The sequence below is a fragment of the Triticum aestivum genome, chromosome 7B, assembly GCF_018294505.1.
Source record: "Triticum aestivum cultivar Chinese Spring chromosome 7B, IWGSC CS RefSeq v2.1, whole genome shotgun sequence".
NCBI classification, from domain to species: Eukaryota; Viridiplantae; Streptophyta; class Magnoliopsida; order Poales; family Poaceae; genus Triticum; species Triticum aestivum.
In genome coordinates this window covers 637,819,779-637,833,741 of record NC_057813.1, presented here as the reverse complement: position 1 = coordinate 637,833,741, position 13,963 = coordinate 637,819,779, and the positions used below count along the sequence as shown (strand labels likewise).

General features: G+C 43.3%; 1 pseudogene; it reads left to right on the top strand.

Annotated features, from left to right (window-relative positions):
- LOC123158320 (polyubiquitin-like) overlaps nt 1–7,507 on the top strand; it is a 69,465-nt pseudogene extending 61,958 nt beyond the window's left edge.
- Nucleotides 7,508–13,963: the final 6,456 nt, after the last annotated feature.

Sequence of the window (13,963 nt, the reverse complement as noted above, 5' to 3'; positions counted from 1 at the left end):
CCATGGATTTACTCAGCGCGAAGGTATTGATTTTGATGAAACTTTCAGCCCTGTCGTCAAGCCAGCCACTATTCGCACAGTGCTCTCTCTTGCTCTCTCTAGTGACTGGTCGATTCATCAGCTTGACGTCAAGAATGCGTTCCTCAACGGCACTCTCACAGAGACTATTTATGCTCGTCAGCCTTCTGGGTTCACTGATCCTCGTTTCTCTGATAAGGTTTGCCGCCTCAAAAAATCACTCTATGGTTTGAAACAGGCGCCTCGAGCATGGTTTCAATGGTTTGCTTCGTTCATTGCATCAATTGGTTTCATTGGCTCCAAGTCTGACAGTTCATTGTTCGTCTATCGGCGTGGCGCTAACATGGCCTACCTCCTGCTCTATGTGGATGACATCATCCTGTCTGCGTCTTCCTCGACATTGTTGCACATTTTGATTGCCTCTCTTCGTACCGAGTTCAGTATGACAGATATGGGTGATCTTCATTATTTTCTGGGCATCTCTGTCACACGCAGCAAGGACAATATGTTCCTCTCACAGGAGAAGTATGCATTGGATCTTCTTGACCGAGCTGGCATGTTTCAGTGCAAACCTATCTCTACTCCTGTTGATACTTCCTCCAAACTTTCAGCCAAGTCCAGTGATCCAGTTGCAGATCCCGTCGAGTATCGCAGTATTGCAGGCGGTCTTCAGTACCGCACATTCACTCGGCCAGACATCTCTTATGTTGTGCAGCAGATTTGTCTTCATATGCACGATCCTCGGGCTAATCATTTGCTCCTTGTGAAGCGTGTGCTTCGCTACATCCGCGACACCACCGGCCATGGCCTCACTTTGTTTTGACGCAGCTCCAACAAATTGATGGCCTACTCTGACGCTGACTGGGCAAGTTGCCCTGACACTCGCCGGTCTACATCTGGTTATTGTGTCTTCCTCGGCACTAACCTCGTCTCATGGTCTGCTAAGCGGCAACACACGGTCTCTCGCTCCAGCGCTGAGGCCGAATACAGGGCAGTTGCAAATGTAGTGGCTGAAACATGTTGGTTACGGCAACTTCTTCAGGAGCTTCATCGACCGGTGACTAGTGCCACTATGGTGTTTTGTGACAATGTGAGCGCTGTTTACATGACACAGAACCCCGTTCATCATCAGCGCACCAAGCATGTGGAGATCGATCTACACTTCGTACGAGACCGTGTCACCACAGGCAAGGTCCGGGTTCTTCACGTTCTGAGTTCTTCACAATTTGCGGGCATCTTCACCAAAGGATTTCCATCCCCTCTCTTTTTGGATTTTCGGGACAATCTTAACATTCGCGGACGCCCGTTTACGACGGAGGGAGGGTGTTAGAATATATAACCGTATTTGTTTTGTATATATATGGTTGTATATATGTAGTCCTTGTATAGGTGTTCGTATATTGTACGATATGAACTCTGGCTTGTAACCTCTATATATTGATCAATACAAGGCACCACAACGTGTGGTTTCTCTAATCTTACATGGAGAACTCCGATGCTTGGGCACCAACTTGTAGATAGGTTAGGATTAGTTTTTGGACGCCGATATGCACCCGATGTTCGGTCTAGCAGACAAGGGGAGCCCCAAAAGCATGTTTGTGGCGTCTCCAACGGTGATGATGGTGAAATGATCAAGATCCTCTTCATTTGCATTATGATGACTGCGCATATGACGACTTTGCTAGTGTTAGTTTTAGCTTAACTTGCCAGCTCCCTGTGCCGGTTGTGTGCTGTTGGAAATGTCGCTAGTGGACATGCTCTGTGTCGATATGTGTACCATTTCAGTTTCTAGCTCTCCTCGTCTTGCGAACGTAATGCAGCCTAGCTAGGAATCGGGAGGCTGCCTTTGGCTGGAATCCTGGAACTGTATCACGCTGGTTTCGTTTCGATACATGGAAACGGGGAGGCTGCCACCGTATTCATTGTCTGAGAAAAAGGGAGGTGAAACAAAACCGATCACAAAGTTTTTTCCTAGCTCGAGCTTCACGGTCCCTTCTATCTAGACGGTTGGTTTTGTTTTGGGATATGTGCAGCTCAGAGTGTCACGAGACATGCATCTGCTCACTTCACGGGCCAGGAAAGAGCTGTCCTGCGACTAATGAGCGAGGACACATGACATATCATGTCATCAACAGTACCACAAGCCACTGTTTATTGATTGAGATAGCACACCTTTTCTGACACGGCAGACCAAGAATCTCACATGCGGTCCTCAACCCATGACCACTGGTTCCTCACCCCGAATTGTTTCTACCTCCCATGTGAAGAAGGTAGAGAGAGGAGAGGGAGTATTTTTTTTCAGTTTTGCTAGAACTCATCTAGATGAGATATAATTTGGTCTCATTCACCTTTTATAGTCATTGGATGTGATGCTATAAGATGCGTGTGTGCTGACGTGGGTTGTATTTGTTCTTGTTTTCAAAGTGAATGAGACCAAATTATATCTCATCTAGATAAGTTCTAGGTACTCCCTATTTTTTTTTCTAATCCCATGTGTGTGAGAGAGAGGGCAAATGGCAGGATGAGAGAGAACATATTCATCACGTTGTAAAAAAGGCTGTGAGAGAAGAGAGAGTAAATAATGGTGTATTCCATGAGAGAGAGAGCAGTGGTTAAAGTCTTGGGAGGAGAGAGAGCGGCTGTGAGAGAGCCGATCGAATGAAAGAGATTCACGTGCCCGGTCCCTTTAGCAGGACTGCAGGACTTGACATGCCTATGTGAATAGTAGCCTAGGAGGCATATGACTCCGCAGGCGGTGTATTAGGCATTGATCCACCTGACATGCAGCTGCAGCTGTCAAAACAATGCGGATATCTCGATGTACCTGAGTCAAGTTTGAGCGGCCACGATACAGGGTACCATGGAGCTCGGCCTATAAAAATCTGCAAAACCGATGTATGAATGCTTATATATGTTTATTCGAGCGTTGAATCCACTGTTCAATGCGGAGCCATGAACGCACGCACGCACGCAGTAATCCTTTCGGCAGTTTCGGTCGTTCGTCGATCGGGTCGAGGCCAATGTATATAAACCGGTCGAGCTAGTCGCGTTGTGCATCTACGTACGCGTCTCCGTCTCAGTCAGTGTGATCTCGAGCTTTCGACTGACCACCGACAGTTTCCAGGCGCCGGTCGGAGGGGAAACAGATGGCTCGCGCCGTCCTGGTCGCCGCGCTCGTCCTCTGCGCCGCCGCCGCCCTGGCCCACGCCGGCCGCGTCATACCAGAGGAGGAGCAGGAGCCCCGCGTCCTCGATGCTGCGTCGTGGCTGCAGCCGCCGGCCGAGGCTCCGTCGCCGTACGCCGGTGGCGCGAAACTGAGAGACAGCGGTAGCACCGGACGGTACGTCGTCGACGTGCTGTGGTTCGTGATCAAGTGGGCCAAAGACGCCTACGCCGCCGCCGGCAGACGCAAGCTCCAATGAAGTCGGCGGCCGGCGTTCGTCCTAGCTGCGTCCGTCGTGCTCTCTGGTCGCCTCCTCTGACCCTAGAACGGAGAACGGAGTAAGAACGTAATAACGTTGCACGCATCTATGCGTCCATGTCATTTGTCAGTGAAGATTCAACAATAAAAGGATATACTTGCCACTTTTGTTCCCGCTCTGGTTTACATACACATGCTAGCTTGCTCAGGAAGTGCTGCACTTTGTAGTACGTTGTGTGAGATGTTGTTCGTGCAGTCTTCTGAAATTTCACCCCGCTTACACAATAGAGCTTCTCTCTGTTCCTCCTGTTCTGCGATGCAATGCAAGTTACAGATGCTGCTTAGGTTGGGCTGCCCCATTGCACAGCAGGGCGGGAGCAATGGGCTTTATGTCCGGCCTAATGGGCCACCATAGATGAAGCCCACCTCGCAGCTGCAGTTCTCTCGTCGGAGACCCCGTCGAGACGTTTCGAGTTCGAGAGCTCTTCGTGGCAGGGACGGACTCCGCAACCGGTACGTTCAGGTCGGGTATCCTTTCTCACATCTATAAATTCACCACACGCATCGACCCCCTTGCAACCAATCCACTCGCCCGCTGATTCCGATCGAGAAAATCCGCCGCGGCAACACAGCGATCGATCTTTAGCTCCCGCGATCCGTCGCCTCCCCTCCCTCAAGGTATGCGCGCGCCAACGATTCCATGTTCGTTCATGCTGTGAGATTGATTTAGGTGTTCTTGTTGATGCGGTCAACGCAATTAGATCATTTTTAAGGAAAACGGTAACTGATAGCTGCTTGGTTGGCTTGGGAGTAGCAATTAATCGGTGAATCAGCCTATTAACTGGATTAATTGGCTGATCATTAATCGGTAAATTAAATAGTAATCTTCCAACATATATCAAATTTTTTTAAGGTATTATACCATACTCTCATGATCTCAACTATGTATTATAACGAATATGTTACGGTTTGGTCAAACTCTAGCTATTAAAGAGCGAGAGGGGAATGGGAAGGGTTAGGGGCCAAAATTTGGGCTTTGTATGCCCCTAAGTTAATGGGCCAGCAGCGATTAATCGGCCTGACAAGCTAAATAGGCGCTATTCGATTTGGCCATCCTAATAGTGGCGATTAACTGCCCGTTAATTAATTAATCGGATGAATTCTTGAACAGTGAATTAGATAATGAGATTCGTGCCGATTGCTACCGTGTCGACCTAAGATTTTGTTTCTATGCTGATAGATTGAAAGACAATCAAGTTTTTGTTGAGGACGAGCGAGTTTATCTCGATCAATTCTACTAGTATAGATTTCAATCGAATGCCCGTGGGGGCTCATCTAGGGTTGATCAATAGGTTTTGACCGGTTAGTTCTGGGCCTGCCTTTTCACATCCTTGTTTATTGCTGCATCAGGTACTGATCCACAGTCTGGCTTAGTGGCTTTTATAATGGATGTTGCACAAATCTGCTTAATTTAAACCGGAAATAGATCCTAACATAGATTATTGCCTTTTCATTTTTTCTATGCGGTTGTTATTCGTTTTTTTGTTAATTCTGAACTGCGGATTTACTATCTGTTACTCCCTTGAACTATAACCACAACATTTATTTTGGATTATTGGGAGTATTAGATTTGGATTATCTCAGTCTTTCTTGTATTTTGTTAATTTTAACTGCAGAATAACTATTTGTAGATTTGTAATAAGATATAATTTATCTTAGTCTTTGCTCTATGATTGTTGATTAACTTGGTCAACTAAAAATGCTCTGTTTGCAATTTTCAGTTATGCATACCTACCACATCATTTAGATTAGTGCCCTTTGACTCATGGCTTTGCTAATCGATTTATCTATTCATGTAAGCTTCTTCCTTGGAGATTTATCCTGCTTTGTTGTAATTTCCAATTATGCAGATGCAGATCTTCGTGAAGACACTCACCGGCAAGATCATCACGCTTGAGGTCGAGTCCTCTGACACAGTCAACAATGTGAAGGCGATGTTCCAGGATAAGGAGGGTATCCCGGTGGACCAGCAGCGCCTCATCTTTGCTCGCAAGCAGCTTGAGGATGACCGGACACCTTGATTACAATATACAGAAGGAGTCCACCCTCCACCTGGTGCTCAGGCTCAGGGATATCCAGATCTTTTTGATGACAATCACTGGCAAGATCATCATGTTTGAGCTTGAGTCCTCCGACACAATGGATAATGCAAGGCGAAGATCCAGGATAAGGAGGGTATCCCGCCGGACCAGCAGGGCCTCATCTTTGCTGGCAAGCAACTGGAAGATGGCCGGACCCTGGGCGAATATAACATCCAGAAGGAGTCGACACTCCACCTTGTGTTGAGGCTTATGCAAATCTTCATTAAGAGTTTAAGACCCTCACTAGCAAGACAATCACCCTTGAGGTCGAGTCTTTTGACACGATTGACAATGTCAAAGCAAAGATCAGGGACAAGGAGTGCATCCCTCCAGACCAGCAGTGGTTGATATTTGCCTGCAAGCAACTTGAGGACCATCACCTTGGAGGTTGAATCATCGGGCACCATTGACAACGTGAAGGCGAATATCCAAGACAAGGAAGGCATCACCCGGACAGCTCGACGACGGATGCACCCTTGCCGATTACAACATTCAGAAGGAGTCTATACTCTACTTGGTGCTCTGTCTTCGTGGTGGCCAGTGAATTTCTTTGGGCTCCCGGAAGTTTGGTTCGCATGTCTGTTGAGCCTGGTGGCCTCTTCGTTCGTCGACGTCGTCTTTTGGTTACGTGAAGTTTGTGTCATGTGTCGTTTCTGCACCGCTTTATCCGTGTGCAATTTGTGAGAACATCTGATGCTGCCTTTGAGCAGCTGCTTGGTCTATGTTATGAATAAGTTGACCTCAGTCCTCTTGATATTTGAAGACCTGTGTTGTGTTGGTCCTGTGGTCTTTTTTGCTACTCCCTCCATCAAGTCTTGCACGTGTATCTAGATCATCAATTTAACTTATAAAATAAATTGTTTAACATAAAAAATTTATCATTAGAAAATAGAATATTTAACGTTTCTAATGATATGTTTGTTGTAATGTATGCCTCTTATTAAGTTGGTCAAATTAACGACCTAAGTACACGTGCAAGACTTGTAAACTGAGATGGAGGGGGTATCAAAGATCGTAACTTCAGATTTGGTGTTTCCATTTTTACTGGTCAGTTCCAAACATCTAATTTATGAAATAGGCATACCCTGAATTCTTCTTGATACGGGAACATCATCATAGATGTTCAGGTCGTGGCGTTTCCAGTCTGCCACTGAACTTGCGTGTGTTGTTGTTTGCAGGTCTAGCGATGCACACCGGCATGATTTCGTCTGAAATTAAATAAGTTGGGTGATTGTTGTATTGCCGATGTTCAGATCGTCTATATAAAGCCGCTGTTCAGCGAAATCTGCAGATTGCAGGTTTCCTTTTCCTGCTAATAACATGTTGCAGGTTTCCTTTTCCCGCACTAGGGCATCTTCAACACTGTCCATCAAAACGAACACCCATAAAATTTGCAGGTTTCCAGTTTGCCCCGCTTTATATATAATGCAAACATCATAGTACACGGCCGAACGTTACAAGATAATTTGGAGACCCTCTTACAAAGCAGATCTTTGTGAAGACACTCACTGGCAAGACCATCACTATCGAGGTTGAGTCTTCCAACACAATCGACAATGTCAAAGCGAGGATCCAGGATAAGGGGGGCATACCACCGGACCATCAGCGCCTAATCTTTGCAGGCAAGCAGTTTGAGGATGGACGCACCCTTGATGATTACAACATTCGCACCTGGTACTTCACCTCTGTGGAGGCATGCGGATCTTTGTGAAGACCTTGACCGGCAAGATCATTACCCTAGATGTTGTGTCTTCTGACACCATTGACAATATTAAGGCCAGGATCTAGGATAAGGAGGGTATCCCTCGGATCAGCAGCGTCTGATCTTCGCCTGCAAGCAGCTAAGGATGGTTGCACTCTGACGGATTACAACATTCAGAAGGAGTCTACTCTCCACCTGGTGCTCCGCCTTCGTGGTGGCCAGTGAGTTCTTTGAGCCCCTAGAAGTTTGGTTCGCAACTCTCTCCTTGATGACCTGTGAATAGTTTGAATTGAAACTATAGTTTCAGTCAGTTTTTCTGTTGGACTGCTTTTGGATTGGATAAAATAGGCTAATCCCTTGAATTAATTTAGTTTGGTCTGGGTTTGTACCTATTATTGGATTGGTTCGATTTAGTCTGGACAGAGACCCATCAGTCTCAAACGGTTTCAATCCGTAATCCATAGACAGCAACCAAATTGTCGAACCAGACATGCATCGCGTGAGAGATGCTACACCTACATAATGTTTCTTATGTACCTTACGTATGGTCTGATTTGGCAGATTTTTATTGGGTTTTAGTTGAGCACACGGGCCCGCCCTTGAAATAGGGGGGGGGGGAGGGGGGGGAGGGGCAGTTTAATTAGTGGAGAAAGGAATTACATACGCCCGCTCAACGTGATGCCAAAAATGCTACACCTACGTAATCCCTTTCCCCTCTAATCAAAATTTCAATCAGACGCTGGCCAGGCATGTAGCACCTGTCAGTCAGGTGTTGCACAGTGTAGTGTGGCGCCTTCGTGTCGGGCGCCACTCAAAAAGGTCAGCTGAGTGAAATTTTTTTAGAAGCAATTTATTTTGTGAAATGATTTTATTCATAGGTCAAAATTGTCAAATTTGCCCATAATGTGCCAAAGCAGCAGCATAAGCGCATGTTGACCTCCAGTGCTACGGTCAAGCGCATCCCGGCCGCGCACGACGCCGATGCCAAGCGTCAATGCGACCACGACGACAATGTCCATGGCAGCCCGGCCCTACGGCGTGCTTCGACGCTCCGACGAGGTGCTCGTGCCAGCCCGGCGTGCCTCCATGCGCCCCTCACACGCCAACCCTCCGCCGCCGGCCCGTACGACGCGGATTACTATAGCGCTCGCCACGCCGGCCGGTACGGGCCATGATTTGTGTGCAGATATGCATGTGTCCATAGTTTGAAATTTGGACTCAAACCGTGTTTGAGGAATGGATTGGATGGGTTTGACTTGAAAACACAAACAATTTGGTTTGGTTTGGATTCTAGCACTAATAGTTTGTATTCGTTTGGTTTGGCTGGTGGATTTGTGAACGTATGGGTTGGACTGGGTTTGGATTGGATTACACACTATTCCCAGGTTGAAAATCTTTATTCATGTGCCACCTGTGAGAACATATGCTATCTTAGCTGCCTTTGAGCAGCTTGGTCTATGTCATTAATAAGTGAACCTGAATCTTAATTCTTGTTAACACGAAATGTTCTTATCCTGTGATTACGTTTGTGCTGGTCCTGTGGTAGTTTTTGCTCATCATAGATATTTAGAACATCAGATTATAGTGTCTGTGCGCCCTGGCGTTCCACTCAACCTTGCTATTCTCTTCTTGTTTGCCGGTCTGGTCCCAAACGTCTGATGCATTCATTTTTGTTTGTTTTGTCATGTTAAGAAGGTAGATTCAGAGCAGCTGTTTAGTGGATAGTGTAGGTTTCCACCTGCAGACTGCAGTATAGGCTTGACAAGACTTTTTGTTTTCCTGCAGATATACATTTGTATTACATTTTTGTCTCTCCAGGTTAACAGGTGCTCAGGGACACATGCTGCCGCTGATTTGCAGCCGCTTTTTCTCTCGGTTCCTCCTTTTCTGCCACGCAAGTATTTTTTTTCCCTCTTGTTCCGAGTCATTTTTTTCCAAGTGTTTTTCTTATAATCTTTCTGAGTCTGTTATGCGGTGCCTCTTAAAAGCGGTTAAACCCGTAAAAAATAAGGCATTTACAATTTCAGTCGAAAGAACGGTCCCTAGCAGACCCCGTAATGTTTTTAAGGGGCACCAAGACTCCATCCGTGAGATCCTCATATGTACAAATTGAAAGGCAGTATACAGTTCAACCCGTAAACAATCAAACCTCGTTGGAGAAGATGCGCCGCCGCGGAACTGGCCAAATCAAAACGAAACTCGCCGGAATCCGTCGCTGCACATCGGAAAAAGTCGCCGCATGCCGGAATTTGTTGTTGCCGGTCCAAATTGTGGCCGGCTCGACCTTCACCTCCAAGGCGAGGCCGGCCACGGGCGGGGTGGAGCAGGCCGTTGGCGGCCCGACTCAAGGTGGGGCGTCGTCAGAGAAGGTTGAGAGAGGCGTAGCCGGGACGGGGGAGGCGCGGCAGGGGAGGGCATGGCCGGGGTGGAGTGCGGCGGCGGCGGGCGTGGCCGGGGCGCGGTCGGGCCAGGGCGTGCATGGCCGCTGCTAGACGGGCAGGGGCGAGTGGCGTCCGGGGGCGGGCACGGTCGAGGCGCCGTGCAGCGGGGGGAGCACGGACGGAGCGGGATGGGTTTGGCCAGAGCGGGACGATTGCTTGTTGTATTGTTCCAGATACAATTCGTAATATGGTATCTGTTCTTTTTCGGCCAAGTTTTGCACCGTAAAAACGGTATAAAGGGCCATTTAAACGTGTTTCTAAGGGTTGGCTTTTAAGGGATCTACTAAATGCTCTTAGGTTGGGCTCCCGTATGGTGATTCCTATACGACGCTTTGGTCGATGGCTATCGATATAGCACGCTCCCCCCCCCCCCCCCCCCCCAAACGCTTTGGTCGATGGAATTTCTATGGGCCGGCCCATTAAATTCGGGATTACCCCCCAACCGGTTTTGGGAAGGTTCTAGGACCTTCCCTGAGCCGGCTTTTTGTGTTTTTTTCTTTTATTTTTTTATTTTTTTTATTTTTCTGTATTCCATTAGTTTTTTCTTTTCTTTTCTTTTTTATTTTCTGTTTTTATTTTTCTTTTTCATCTTTACTTTTTCACCCTTTTTCGTGAACTTTATTTTCAAATCCACAGACATATTTTTTGTTCATCGTATTCAAAAAAATGTTCCTCGAACTTAAATTTTGTTCATCGGTATTTAATTTTTTCCATCAAAATCCTAAATTTATTCCCCTTATTCAAATTTTATTCATCATTTAAAAGCATGTTCATAAAATTCGAAATTTTTTCGTTGATTTCAAAACAAATTCATCAAATTCAAAATTTGTTCATCCATGTTTAGTCAAAAAAAAATCATCTGACTAAAAATGTTAATCATATTCAAAATTTGTTCGCGATAATTTTTAAAATTCTTCATCAAAATCCAAATTCACTTGCATTATTTTTGAAATAACAAACATGCTCGAGCATTTTTTTAAATGCATGAACATTATTCCAATTCAGGGACATATTTTGGCTCCACGAATTTTTTTAAATTTGCATCAATTTTTGAATTTGGAAAAGTATTTGAAATCCCGAATTACATAAACACCAAAAAACAGAAACGAAACAAGACAAATAGGGGGCTTCCCGCTGCCACTCATGGGTCAGCCCAAAGTGGGCACGCGGGGGCAGCGGGTGCGCGCGAGTCCGCTCCCTGGCGCGGGGAGGTCCTATGTGTCAAAAAAGAGCGCCCCCGTGGGGGATCAAACTCGCCACCTCTGGCTACTGAATGCATCTCGCTAGCCACTCGAGCTGACAGATCGTTAGTAATTGCTATACACCACGGAATTCTAAAATCACAACGGACGGGGCAGCTCAAAGATGTACTGTAGCGACCGGGCTGTGTACTGTAATGACATGAACAAGCCAAGGTAGAGTTTCTTTTCGAAGCTCCAAATCTTTATTTTTAAAACGTCAACATTTTTTAAAACACAAATAAAATTTCGAATTTCAAAAAAAATTCGAAATGGATAAACAAAATTTAGAAACTACAAAAGTATTTTGAATTTGTGATTTTTTTTGAAAAAGCAAACATTTTTTAAATTCCGAACAACTTTGAAAGCCTGAACATTATTTATAGCTCCCCGAACAACTTTTTAATTTGTGAACAAATTTTGAAAATGAGAACATTTTTTGAAATTGTCAACAAAATTTGAAACCACAAACATTTTTTGAATTTGTGAACAAATTACAAAATGAGAACATTTTTGAAATTCTAAACGATATTTGAAATTTGCAAAAAAGATCGACAAGAAAAATAAACTTGAAAAGGAAAAAGAGACAAATTAAAAAGAAAACAAACACCAAAAATATTTAAAAATACATTGCGAACAAATTTTTGAACATATTTTTAAAAATACATTTCCGAAAAACACATTTTTTTAGAAAACCATCAAGATTTCTTGAAACAGGAACATTTTTCCAAATTCGAAAACAAAGTTTGGAGATGCGAACATATTTTGAAACTCCTGAACAATATTTGAAAATATGAACATTTTTAAAACTTGTGAAAATTTTATGAAACATTAGAAAAATTTTGAAACTCTGAAAATGATAAAAACATGAAAAGTTCCAAAACAAAATTCGGAGACGTAACACATTCCAAATTTCTGAACAATTTTTTTAAAAAATGAACATTGTTGGAAAAAAGAAAAAAATAGAAAACATGAAGATTTCTTGAAACGGGAACATTTTTCCAAATTTGAAACAAAATTTGGACATGCGAACATATTTTGAAACTATTGAACAAAATTTGAAAATATGAACATTTTTTAAAACTTGTGAACAATTTATGAAATTGAGACATTTTTTTAAAATTCCGAAAAAAAATAAAACGTGAACATTTTTTGCTATTTGCGAACAAATTTTGAAAATGGGAAAAACAATTAACAGCCCAACATTTTTTGGGAAGTGGTGATAATTTTGAAGAAAAACATTAGCAACAATTTTGGAAAATGAGAACAATTTTTGAAAATCTCAAACATTTTTTGAATTTATGAATAATTTTAAAAGGACCATTTGTTGAAATTTCAAATGTATTTTAAAAGTAAGAACAATTTTCGAACATGATTTTTTTTAAAAGATAAAATAACCTTGAAAAAGAAAAAAAGAAACAGTAAACGAAAAAAATAAAATAAAAAAGAAAGAAGAAAAAGAAACAGAAACAGAAACCGAAAATTAAAAAAAAGAAATAGAAAAACTGATAAAAACCGGTTCAGGGAACCTTCTGGAAGGTTCCCAAAACCGGCTGAAGTAGGTGCACTGTCTACGCAAAAGTGGGCTGGCCCATCTCGTCGCTGCTGGGTCGCTCGCCTGTGCGAAGCGCCGGCAGTTTGACGCAGAGAGCGTCAAATAGGAAATTCCCCTGGCGCGGGAGCTCCTAATCCGCGCGTTCGGCGCCGGGAAAGTCAACCGGCGCCTGCAGCAACGCCAGGTGGGCCGGCCCAGAAATGCACCTGCGCAGAAGCTGCTTCGTGAAAAAAGTTTCGCAAAAACATGCTAGTACAAGGACTCAAACTCACGTGCCTGCGTTGATCAATTGTTCAGCTAACCACCACAACCTCTAGACGACCATGACTAAGACCAACGCGAATGCTTTAAGAACTATCGTAACCGCATTATTTATTACGCAGCACAGCTAACAAAAAAAATTATGAAAAAAAGTTCATCAAATTTTGGAAGAAGTCCACGAATTGAAAAAGATCATCGTTTCTGAAAAAGGTTCATCCAGTTCGATAAGAAAAGTTCAGAAAATGTGAAGTTTATCGATTTCAGAAAAAAAAGTTCATCGTATTTTAGAAAAAGATCATCAAATTTTAAAAAAGTTCACCAAATTTGAAAAAAGTTCATCGAATGTGAAAGATATAATCACCGAATGTGAAAAAAGTTCAAAAAGGATGTGCTGTGCTGTGCTGCTGGTTTAGGAAAAAAGACTGGCCTCCGTTTTTCATAATTTTGAATATGTTTGTGAAAAAAAGTTCATCTATTACTAAAAAAGTTCATTGATTATGAACAAAAAAGTTCACAAATCTGAAGAAAGTTCATCAATTTTCAAAAAAGTTCATCGGATTTGAAAGAAGTTCATCGGATTAAAAAAAGTTCATTGAATTAAAAATAGTTCATTGGATTTGAAAAAATAAGTTCATCAAATCGAAAAAAGGTCATTGGATTTTTAAAATAGTTCATTGGATTAGAAAAAAATTCATCGAATCAAAAAAAGTTCATTGGATTTGAAGAAAGCAGTTCATTAAATCGAAAAAAGTTCATCAGATTTTAGAAAAGTACATTGATTTTTAGAATAAGTTCATCAAAATGATAAAAAGTTCATTCATTTTTGAAAAAAAATTACTGAGCTTAAAAAAAGTTCAATGAAATTAAAAAAAGTTCATCGAAATAGAAAAAAACAATGTCTATTTGTAAATATTTTATGCATATAAGTAAAAAAGAAAACCGGAAACAGAAAAAGAAAGTGGAAAAAACACAGAAAACATAGATGGTGTTTCGTGTGTGTATAAAAAGACGGAAAGCAGGTTGTGTTCACCAGTCAGGTGGGTGGCGTAGTGGTTCGTGGAGCTGGCTAATAACGGATAGATCGCTTTGCATATTTGCCTGGGTCTCATTTTTTAAATTTCAAAACAGGGGGGAATATGATAGTTGGGCCAAGCCCAGTACGCGCCGCTGCAGGCGCCGGTTTGCG